The following is a 12,960-nucleotide window of genomic DNA, read 5'->3' on the forward strand; positions in this document are numbered from 1 at the left end:
ATTACCCTACAGTTGTCTCTTTGCCAGTACCTGGATGAAGAGGGGAAAAAAGGGAGAAAGGAAATAGGAAAAAAGAAAGAAAGACAAAGGAACCAAAAAAACCCTCCCTGGCTACATTCCTTCAGCTCACCCCATGGCTCACTCCCTTCCTCCTTAGCCTAAGCAGGCCTGCCTGTGGGATCATTCCTCAGCAGTTCCCCCTCCCCTAGAGTTAGCAGCATGCCTCCCATGTCCCAGGCCCTCCTGGGTCATCTTCCTCTCCCACTTGGCTGTCTGGTCTGCTCCTCTCTTCCCTGGTGCTCAGCTGGGCACCCGCTCTCCATTCGCTCTCTCCTATCACCTTGCAACACCCCAGCTTCCCTAATGCCCAGCAGCCTGCCTGCCTACCTTCTCACAGTTTCTAGAGGAAAAGTACAGTCTGCCTTTCCTTACTCCACCATCTTGTCTCTCTCCCACAATATACATGTTAACTTATCAAAATTTACCTTACATTAAATGGAACTTTATTGCAATCACTAGACACTTTATTCCTAGGTAGCTTCGTTCTCTTTCCCTCTTTTTTGGTGTTCATTATTACATATGTTTGATTTATATATGTTACAAATCCAACAATACATTGTTATAATTATTACTTTATATAATTTTATGTCTTACAAATAAACTAGGAGAAGAAAGGATAATAAGTATATATTTATAGAATTTGTTATATTAACTTTATTTACTGTTTCTGATTCTCTCCATTTCTTCTTGTGAATTCAAGTTATCATCTTGTTTTATTTCCTCACTCCAATACATCTTTGTTCCCACCCACCTCCTTCTGCTGTTATTGTCAAATATATTACATTTTATGTGGTATACATGTGCAACTAAACAACTATATATGTATGTCAATGTAATTACTTTTTAAGATCAGTACAAAAAGAAAGAGAAAAAATATAAATTATGTTCTTTATTTATATAATTATCTTTACCTAAACTCTGTGTTTGTATATGTGAATTAAAATTACTCCTTGATAGCTTCTTTAGCATTTTTTTTGTAAGACAACTCTACTAGCAACAAATTTCCTCAACTTTGATATACCTGGGAATGTTTTTTACTTTGTTTTCATATAAAAAAGTTCATTTTTCTGTATATAAGTTTCTTGACCGATGTGGTTGTTTGAAGCTGTATATAACCTGTGACAACACATCCATTTAATCCATTCCTGTGAGTGTGGACAAATCATAAGACCATTATTTTTTTCCAGTGAATTCAAGCATTTATTATTTTTCTCATAAAAGCCTATGTGGTGGCCACAGTGGGACTTGGGCCCCTTTCACAGGTATCCTGGAATACATCTTGATGAGATGGTTGGTGACCTTCTAATAGGGAGACTTGGTGAGCATGGTCTCCTTTCAGAGGTTGGGGTGAGATAGCTGTAGGTCTAGGAGATGGCATCAAATGTGGCCTTGGGGGAAGCAGATGTAGCTCAACTGATAGAGCGTCTGCTTACCAAATGGAAGGTCCAGGGTTCAAACCCAGGGCCTCCTGACCTGTGTGGTGAGCTGGCCCACGCACAGTGCTGATGTGCCCAAGGAGTGCCGTGCCACGCAGGGGTGTCCCCCGCGTAGGGGAGCCCCATGTGCGAGGAGTGCACCCCACAAGGAGAGCTGCCCCGTGTGTAAAAAGCACAGCCCGCCCAGGAGTGGCGCCACACACATGGAGAGCTGATGAGGCAAGATGATGCAACAAAAAGAGACGCAGATTCCCAGTGCCACTGATAAGGATGCAAGTGGACACAGAAGAACACATAGCGAATGGACACAGAGAGCAAACAAAGTGGGGAGGGGGGAAGAAATAAATAAACCTTTAAACAAACAAACAAACAAACAAACAAAAACAAATGTGGCCTTGGTGTAATTTCCCATGGTGGCCATGCAACCACTGGCCGAGGTATAGCAGTCATCGATACTGACCATTAACAGCAGCTTCTTACGCACAGGGACTGAGACAATACTAGTGTCTCTGGGGACAGGGATGAGGTGCACCAGCATGGAGCAGCAGCATCCTCTCACCTTGAAAGAGACAGTGTGGGTCTTGCTGATCTTGTTCCCCCAATAGCCCTGCTGCACAGAGATGATGGAGAGCTTGGCCCAAATGATGGCCCCACATTAGGCAATGGCTACCTCCTTGGAGCACTTCACATCCAGATCCCATGGGCATTGTAGTCCCCAATGGCAACAAAGACCTTGAACCTGGTCTGCCAGCAGTGCAGGTCTACTTCTGCACAGGCATAATTTTCAGATCCTTATCCTCGAGGGACATCCTTACAAAATAAGTCAACGATCTCAGACTCTCTCATGGGCAGAGAGAAAAGACAGATCTCCAGGGATTTGATCTTTGTTCCCTTGACCAAGTGGCTCAAATTAGTGACATGGAGCCATTCCTTGTATTCGGCCTTGATGCTGTGTGCTCCATGGATGTGGCCACATTCAGATCCCTGCTGTAATCTTAGCCCTGGACCCCACTGCCAAAGCCCCCACAGAAGTCACTGTGGTCTCCCATTTAGGGCCCCTGGGGCCTCCTGAAGCCCAAGCATCACCTGCTATTTGGTGTTTTCTTAAAGAAGAAGCATAAATAAGACTTTTTAATGAAGTTTCTTGAGGTAAGGTGTGGCCCACCTCAATCAGGATGGCTCTTAATCCTATTACTAGAGTCCTTTATAAGTGGAATGAAATTCATGGAGAGAAAAAGCCAAAGGAATCCAGAAGCTGACATTGACAGAACCTGGAAGAGAAGGGAAAGATTAGGAGATGCAGTCATGGGCCTTGTCATGTGACAGAAGCACGAAGGATCACCAGCAGCCAGTCCCAGAATGCCAGTCTTTGGGAAGAAAATATCACCTTGATGGCACCTTGCTTTGAACTTTCTTTTAACCTCAATATCATAAGCAAATAAATTCCCTTTGTTTAACCTAACACATTTCCTGGTGTTTGCTTGAGCAACCTAAGAAACTAAAGCAGTTGACAATAGTTTACTTTTAACACTTTGAATATGTCATTCCACTGGCTTCTGTTTTCCGTTGTTTCTTATGAAAGCCAGTCCTTAATCTTATTAGGGTTCCCTTGAAAGTGGTGAATTATTTTTCTCTTAATGACTTTAAGATTGTTTCCTCTCTTTGGCATTCAACATTTTGACTACAATATATCTAGGTTTGGATCTTCTTGAATTTATTCTACTTATACTTAGTTGGGCTTTTTTGATGGGGAGATTAATGTTTTATATCTATTTTGGGATGTTTTCAGCTATTATTTCTTTGAATATTTATTCTGTCCCTTCTCTCTCTTGATAATCCTGACAATGTATGTTGAAATGCTTAACGGTGTTCCACATTTCCTGAGGCTCTATCCATCATATTTCTTCATTATTTTTACTAATTGTTTTCAGATTGCCTAATCTCTATTGTTCTACATACAAGTTCGTTGACTGTGTCTTCTGCCACTTCAAATCTACTATTGATTTCCTCTAATGAATATTTTAATTTTGATTATTGTATTTTCCCGCACCAGAATTTCTGCATAAATGTCTACTGACCAACTGAAAACTTGGCATTTTATTCCTATTCACATTCAGAAAACTATTCATTTTTTAAAAAGAAATGACATTTTAACTTGCATAATAATCCATATAGGAAGTGTTTCCAGTTAATTAAAAATATTTCTAATAGTGAAAACAATATACTGCTATTCACTGGCCTTGTATTTTTCTCTGTGTGTCTGAGTATCTATGAGTGTATGTGAAATATAAGGAAGTTTTAGCAATAGTTGACTGTAGCAATTTCTAAATTTAGTAGAGTTATTAAGAATGATTAAACTTTTAAAATGTTGTTAAACTTTTAAAATGTTTTACATTAAAGGAAAAGGTTCTTGTGGTATACATTATATATTTCTTCTTAATTTATTAATATTATTTACCATAATTGTGTAACTTCCACAATATTAATTTGCTATAAATAGGGATAAGTGCTCCCTTTCAATTCAAATTCTGAAGCAAAAGGTTTGAAGAGAAAGTTCATGTCACCCTAGATAGAATCAGAATCGAGTAACAAAATTATATAAGCAAACGTAACTCCTAAGTCATAACACAGAATCATCCAACTTAAATCATAAATTATTTTGTAAGTCTTAATAACAACATACAAATATTTAACTATTTTGGATATGCATTGCTTCCTGTTTTTGAAAAATGTGCTGTGCAGTTTTCTCCTGAGAAGACATTATTATACATAATATATATTATAAATGAAGTATATGGTGATTCAAAATATTGATTAAATAAGAGTAAAATAAGGTTTCTGTAAGGTTTCAATTTGCACTCTAATCTCTAATGGTAATCCCTTCTGAATTATTCATGGTTTCCACTAAAATTCATAATAATAAAAAACATGGTAGGGAAATAATAATATTTAATTGGATAATTTATAATATATTATAAAAACACAACTCTCATGTATTTAATTGTTTAAATGATGTTTTAGGGTTTTAAAAATATAAATGTCTGTAATTAAGAATTTTTTGAAAATCATACTTATATATTGAATAACTTTTTTCTTTGAGCTACAATATTTTTGACTTTCACATTTATTCTTTTTTATGCTTCTTTCTTCTTCAGCCAAATATAATATCTGATATTAAAAAGCAAAAATAAATGTTTATTAGAAGCTAACTATGGTAGATTGAATTATGTACCCCAATTTAGACATGCTCCTATTATTAATCTGCATTACTATGGGTGTTAACCCATTGTAAACAGGATCTCTTGAAGATGTTATATTTAGTTAAGGAGCAGTCCAACTGAATGAGGTGAGCTTTAATCTTGATTAGGGTAGTCCTTTATGAAGAGAAAAAACCCAGAAACAAAAGTAAGAGAATACCATCAGGGAGCAAGAAGTCATTGAAAGTAGAAGATAATACAAACAGAAGAGAAAATAGAGGGTATTGACATGTGACAGGAAATTCAAGGAACCCTAAGGATAGCCAGCCAGTCAAAATGCTGCCAACCCCAGGAGGAAGAAAGCCTTCTAATCTCCAAATCATGAGACAATGCGTTCTCTTGTATAAGTCAACCCATTGTGTAACATTTGTAAGAGCACCTGAGTAAACTAAGATACTAATTCCCTGATGAATGTCAAATAATTGACATCAAAAAGAGAGAAAAATTCTTACAACTCTCTTCTCTGGAGCCAGGGGGTGGTGAATGGAAGTTGCCAAAAACTTCTGTGCTTCATTTCCTTATGTGTAAAATAAGGAGGAGGATGATAATTCCTACCTCAAAAATTAAATGTACTAGCACTGTCTATGGTAAGGCCAGTGCTCTAATTTTAACAATATAAAAATTATGTTATAATGTTATACTTTAATAATAGAAAGGTTATAGCACTGTGACCTGGGAAATGATTAAATCTCTTTAGGATTCTCTTAACCTCACATGCAAAAGAAGGGAGAGGGTTTGATTTGAAAATCTTAATAATCTCCTTTTTCTCAAATCAAAGATTCCTTGACAATCTACTTAGTCATGTGTGTGTGTTCATTTGTGTGTTTAATTTGCATGCATAAGCAGCCACAATAAAAATCAAAGGTTACAATGCAAAGCAGATTTCCTTTAAATTATTCCTTTTGCCCTTGTTTCTATGTAAGCATTTGTTACCATAGTAGGATAAGGGGTTTAGAGGGAAGGGAAAGAGATTAATAGTGAAGTAAGGGCTGCAAATTTACTTTAACTTCATATATTAAGGGCCAGCACAGTACAGATGCTTTACTATGTTGCATTTTTGTTAATATCACAGAAACCCCACAAGGAAGGTTTCCTGGTCTCCATTTTACAGATGAGAGAACTGAGACTCAGAAAGGTCAAGTGATTTGGCTAAGTTCACTCTATTAAGTGGTAGAGAACAAATGAAAGAGAGAACAAAAGACAATGGTAAAAAGAGCATCAGGAAAAAGGCAACAATATGGGCAATTTGAAAATAGAAGGAAACAAGCCAGAGTCACATAGTTAGTGTTTTAAGTTCAATTATAATCCATGTGGTGTAGCAGCACTCCAAAATGTATTCATCAAATGCAATGAATGTGCCACACTGATGAAAGAGGTTGTTGATGGGGGAGGAGGGGGGTGGGTTGGGGAGTGAGGTATATGGGAACTTCTTATTTTTTAATGTAACATTTTGTGTGATCTATGTATCTTAAAAAAAAAACTTCTGAAGAAAAGTGCTTCTGTGGTCTACAAATTTTCCCAATGTTAACTATAAATCAAGCAACTCTGGTCAATTAAAGAAATAGAGTCAGACTAGGAAAAATCAAGACACTTGTGTTCTAACCCTGACTCTGAACTTATTAATACCATTCATTAATGCTTACTAAAGTTTAATATCTCCTGGCACTGTTTTAGATTTTTAAATGTTTTAACTCATTTAATCCTAGTAACAAATCTTTGAGGTAGAAACTATTTTCTCATCCTTATTTTACATGTAAGGAAACTAAACACAGAATCTTTGGCAACTTGCTCACAGTTATGCTGCCCATAAAGTGTTGAACTAGGATAAAAATGCTGGCATTTTCTTTCTGGAATAGTGCTGTCCAATATGGCAGCCACTAGCATGTGGCTACTGAGCACTTAAAATGAGGCTGGTCCAAACAGATATGCTTTACTATAAAATAAACATTGTATTTTGAAGACTTAATATAAAAAAAGTAACTATTGATTACATGTAGAAACAATATTTTGGAAATATTTATTTAAGTAAAAAATATTGTTAAAATAATTTGCACCTGCTCATTATTTTATGTTGTAAATGTGGCTACTAAAAATTTAAAATTGTCTATGTGGCTCCCATTCAATTTCTTTTCATCAGCATGGCCCTAGATGCCAAGGTCTTTATCACCATACAACCCTCCCTCCTTTTATCTATGTAACAGGAAAGATCTATGTTTCTGTGGCTATTTTAGTTCAGTGAATGAACTCCCAAATGTTCTTGGTAGAAGTGAGACAGGGATAAACTTTTAGCTATGCAAATGTAAGGGAAACAGGCCCTCTTTGTGTTATAGCCTGTTTAAAAAACAATCCATGGAACTACATTGCACAGAGAGTCAATCCCAAGTTAAATCATGGACTATAGTTAATAGTACAACTATAAAAATGTGCTTTCATCAATTTGTAACAAATGTTTCACACCAATGCAAGGTATTAATAATAGGCGATTATATAAGAATCCTGTATTTCATGGATGAGCGCCCCGTAAACTCACAACTTCTCTAATAAAGAAAAAAAAATGTGATGGTTTAACAAAAGCTGTTGGATTGAAATACAGAGTTAGCCCCTGGGTAGTGAGCTAATAAATTTGCATAAAGAGCTCTGAGCGTTCTAGAAGCTAAGAGGCCATGATCACAACTCCAGCACTCCAGGAGCCTAAGTCTGGCACTAAGTTGAGGGTAAAACAAAAAGTTAAAGTTTATGGTCTACATTATGGACAGTAATTAGGCCTCTGAAATAAAATGACCTTGAGAAATTGGGGAACCTAGACTCATGAAAAGGACTAAAATTTTGTGTCAGATGATTGTTTTTGGCACAGGCTATTGATGAAGTTAGAGACACTTAAGATACGAGCAGCTTTGAGAGACCCTGGGATAAAATGGGTGAGCAAGTGAATGTGAGTTAACAGAGCAGTGACTTTGGTCCCCAATGTGGAGGATCACTGCGGTATCAGTGGGGAGATGGAGCAGAAAGTCGCCTCTCCAGATACCAGCATCAATCCTGCACTTGTTACTCAACTGAAGCATTAATGTGTGGCAGGGAGACACAAGGGGAAGTAGTGAATGGAACTAATTTGAATTCTTTCTCTGCTCTACTTTTGGACTCAGTCCCTGGGGCTCTTGGACATTTTGTAGGGGACTGTATCAGCAGGAATGCTTTGAATATTTGTGATTGGCCACATGAGTGTCTGAGCAATTAATTAGAAAAAAATAATGAATTGTGACTATATTTATACTCTTGAGCATGAATACTTTGAATGCTTGGGGAAGACAGTTTGCATATAACATTATGATAGAATTTCCTTTTTGCCCTGTAGTATGTGGGAGAGATTCATGAACCATAACGTGCTGAACAACTGTACTTTTGTGCAAAATATGCTGACATGCCATTTTGGATTCTCTTCCTTGGAATCATTCAAGCCTTAAATGGAATGCTAGAATCTCATTTTAGAATAGCAATCAGTTCACATGTAGTATAAAGAAATATATCCTGCATAAAATGAAGATAATTAATTGAATTAAATAAAATATTTATATATATTTACAAATTGTAACTTCTGATACTTAGTGATAATTTGATCAAAAACCACTCAAATTTATATAGAAAATAGGATTTATTGGAAGAGAACAAGGGTATTTTACAACATTGATTACTGAAGTTTGATCATACCCAATGAACTGATAAGCATAAATGTATGATGAGGTGACAATTTTGCAGAAATTTGAAGCAGATGCTTGATAGATAATAAAATAAGAGGAAAATTTATTCCCTAATCATTTACTCCCATGGTGATTTGTGATTTTCTTTAGTAACAATGGAATTTATAGTTATTTATTTCAATTTTTTTCATTTACAATTATAATTAAGTACATAATTTGTATATGAACATATATAAACCATAAATGTATAGTAAAAATTGTGAACTTACAAAACAAACATGTATATCATCATACAGGGCTCCCATACATACTCCACCACCAACAGCTCTCATTGTTGTGAAACATTTGTGACAAACAATGAAAGAGCATCATCAAAATATTACTACTAACTATAACCCGTATCTTACACTTGGAGTAATTTCCCCCCAATCCACCTGATTATTAACATCCTGATCAGTTCTCTCATTTTCATCACAGACGTGTGCTGTCATCACCTCAGTCTATTTTAGAATGCTCTCATTACTCCAAAAGAAAAATTCCTATACTCCATGTACCCCCTTATTGTTATCCCTCAGAATTAATACATCTTCCTTACCATTGCTGCAAAAATATTATAATATTACTGTTAACTATATCCATAATTTACATTAGGTTATCATTTTCCCATGTATCACCATATTCTTAACACTTTGCAAAAGCAGAATATCCTTATATTTATACTATTTACCACAATATTCATCCACAACCAAAATCACTGCTGTACATTCCCTAACTAGATTGTTCTCCAGCTTCCTTTCAATTGACAGTTACATCCACAGACTACCTCCTTTATCCACGATCACATTTATATATCAGCAGTGTTACTTATACTAACTAAAATGTGTTACTATCACTCTGTTCATTTCCATCTTTTATAATAAACCTTATTAAATTCTACATTCATTAATCATCAGCTCCCATTCTCAACCCACATTCTATCTCCTAGGAATCTATACTCTAGAGAAGTTACCTCCGTAAGTTTACTTATTGTGTTTAGTTCATATTAGTGATCATACAATATTTGTCCTTTTGTGTCTGGTCTATTATCACTCAATATAACATCCTCAAGGTTCATCCATGCTGTCATTCATGTGCATCCTGATTTCACTTCTTACAGCTAAATAGTATTCCATTGTATGTATATACCACATTTTGTTTAGCCATTCATTGGTTGATGCACAATTGGGCTGTTTCCATATATTAACAATTGCAAATACTGTTGCTATGAACATCAGTGTGCAAATGTCAGTTCCTGTCCTTGCTTTCAGTTTTCCTGAATATATTCCTAGTAACAGTATTGCTGAATTATATGGCAGTTATGTATTTGGCTTCTTGAGGTGCCACCAAACTGTCTTTCACAGAAGCTGCACCATTCTACATTCCCATCAATAGTGAACAAGTGTTCCTATGTCTCCACAGCCTCTCCAGCACTTGTAGTTTTCTTTCTTTTTAATAATGGCCATTTTGTAAGGTATGAAATGGAACTCTTTGTAGTTTTCATCTGCATTTCCCTAAAGTTAGTGTTGTTAAACTTTTGATGGCTCATATGTTTTTATCATTCTGTCAGTCCATGTCTTTTGAGTTCAATCCATTAACATTCAATGATATTACTATACAGGTATCACTTACTTTGTTCATTTTATTCTTTGACTTTCTGTTGTCATATCTTACTACTATCTGGTTTTTTACCCTTTAAGTTACCCTTCCTAATAATCTTCATTTCTACAAACTTCTTTTCTTTTCAGGTTATAGCTCTCCCTTTAGTATCTGTTGTAAATCTGGTCCTTTGGGAACATACTTTCAGTTTTTGTTTGTCAGTGAAGAATTTAAACTCATCCTTATTTTTGAAGGACAGTTTTGCTGCGTAAAGAAACCTTGGCTTGCAGTTTTTCTCTTTTACTACTTTAAATACATCATACCATTTTATTCTCATCTCCATGGTTTCCAGTGAGAGATAAGCATTTGGTCTTATTGAGGTTTTCTTGTGTGTGATACATTGTTTTTCTCTCTCTGCTTTCAGAATTATTTCTTTATTTCTGGTATTTAACATTCTGAATAGGAGGTATCTTGGAGTAGGTCTATTTAGATTTATTCTATTAGTCATTATTTCCTCAAATATTCTTTTTACCCCTTTTCCACTCTCTTTTCCTTCTGGGACACTGATAACATGTTTGCATGTTTCATGTTATTCAATTCCTTGAGACTGTTCATTTTATCCAGTTTCTTTTTCAGCTCTCCTGGTTTTTCAAGTTCAGTTGCTTATTTTTCCACTTTTAATATGTCTTCCATGAATTCAAATCTGCTTTTACATGAATCTAATATAATTTTAATCTAATTTATTGTGTCATTCACTCCATAAGCTCTATTACTTTTCTTTTCAGACTGAGCCATCTCTTCTTGTTTTTTAGTGTGCAATGTAATTTTTTGCTGATGTCTAGGCATCTGAATATGTTGGTGAATTTACTCTATTTCTCGCTTGCCCAGTGGTTTTATTTCATGGCTCTTCTTTGATTTTTGATTCAACTTATTCAGACTTTCAAATTTCCCAGCTTAAATTATCAAAGTGTGACCAGGACTCATTAATGGGGCACAGAACCAATCCAAGTGTTCTGGAACTAGAGACTTGAGAGAATGTTTTCCTTGCAGTTTCACAGCTGACCACCAGATGGCACCCATTGACACATTTTTCCTTGGAGGTGTCTTTTTCAACCACCACTTGCCGGTGATTCTTGTCTCGCCAGTGCTGAATTTCCAGGTGGGCTCTATTGGCCAAACTCAGTGAAGAGACACCATTTTCCACCCTCAGTTACACCCTTCTTTTCAGGAAGGAAAATGTCTACTCCGCTCTCAATTGGCTGCGGGGAGCCACAGGTTTTATCCAGGCTGTTTGCCATCAGAGTGGGGAAATGGGTGCCATTCCCAGCCACAGGGACTAGTAACTCACAATTTTCATTTCGGTTTCTTTATCTGTCTGTGGTTTGCCATCTTTGAGGATGTACAGGACTGTCCTTATCTACAGAACCCCAAAGCAATGTCTTCAGACAGCTTTTTTCCCTTCCTCTGTTAATTTTTTGTCTTTATTTTTTTAATGTTATGTTAAAAAAATGAGGTCCCCATATACTCCCCACCCCCCTACCCCCACTCCTCCCCCCATTAAGCTTCTCAATTTAGACTTGAATCTCCATGTAAACAAGAATTATACTCTTCATTTTAAAATAGGCTGCCCCATCTGCCATGTACTTAGCATAATGTAGTTGTATTGTATGTTGCTTGCTGTTACTGTTATTGAAGACACACTGTTTCTTGTAGGTGCTTATTTAATAATTTTCTATTATATTTTATAAGAAATTATAGCTATCATGTTTGACCAGTTAAAGAATAGGCTAAGATATTCTAACACAAACATACAGAAATTATGTTATTTTGCCAGGGGGTCAGGTGGCTCAGTGCAGGTAGGGCACCCAGTGATACTGTTTGCCTGGGCAGTTCTGTCTTTTTCAGCATATTGCCTCCACCTCAGGGTCCAAGGTGGCTGCCCACTTTGTCATGATTTCTCAGTTAGTGGGAAGTGAGAAGGTACGAGTGCAAGTGGCTTCCTTTTTAAGGAGATGACCTTAACTCACTCTGCCATATTTCTCTCTGAGTCCCCCAAAAGACATGTCATTCTCTTACCCAAAATACATTCACTCATTACAACATTCCAAAAGTCTTAAGCCATTTTCAGTAACAACTCTAAATATAGAGTCTCATTATAATCATTTTTCATTGTGGTCCATTGTGGGGCAAAAACTCCTGTATGTGGACCTGTGAAACCTATAAAACAAGTTATCTGCTTCCAAGATATAATGATACAGGACAGACATTCCCATTCCAGAAAGGAGAAATCAGAAGGAAAACAAGGTCCATTCCCTTCAGTTCAGTCTTCAAATAAACTTAAAAGAAACCTTGTGGTTTTCTGTAAAGTTTACCTTAGCATCAGACAAAAGGATTTTCCACAGATCCTTCCTAGATAAATACATTTCCAATGCAGACTTCCTCCAAGATGGCTGACAGGGTCAATGTTTAGTCACACTGACTTTAGCAAAGACTTTTTAGACACACTCACTGGAGGAGTCCTGTTCTCTTAGAATTCACTTCCCAAGAGTTCAGGGTCATTCCTGATATTATTGCTTCTGGTCCTTTTCTCAGAGTACCCTTTCTGGGTAGGCTGAAAACTTTTCCAGATAATCAATTACTGGTTCCTTCATGCTTACAAATTCAGTACTCAGTTATTTTCTCATCTTGTATTTTATTATAAGAAACAAAGAGAAGCAGGCCTAGCTTCCACCCTTAGCTTAGAAATCTCCTCAGCTAAATATTCAAATTTATAGCTTACAACTTCTACCTTCTATCTGATATCAGAACACAATCAATTGCACTAAATTGTCTGCTACCTTATAACAAGGATAGTCTTTCTTCTAGTTTCCAATAACA

At 36.3% G+C, this 12,960-nt stretch overlaps 1 pseudogene; it reads right to left on the reverse strand.

The window, feature by feature from the left end:
- Nucleotides 1–1,272: 1,272 nt before the first annotated feature.
- LOC101411762 (small ribosomal subunit protein uS5-like) overlaps nt 1,273–12,960 on the reverse strand; it is a 37,981-nt pseudogene continuing 26,293 nt past the window's right edge.

This window comes from Dasypus novemcinctus, chromosome 1 (assembly GCF_030445035.2).
Source record: "Dasypus novemcinctus isolate mDasNov1 chromosome 1, mDasNov1.1.hap2, whole genome shotgun sequence".
NCBI lineage: Eukaryota > Metazoa > Chordata > Mammalia > Cingulata > Dasypodidae > Dasypus > Dasypus novemcinctus.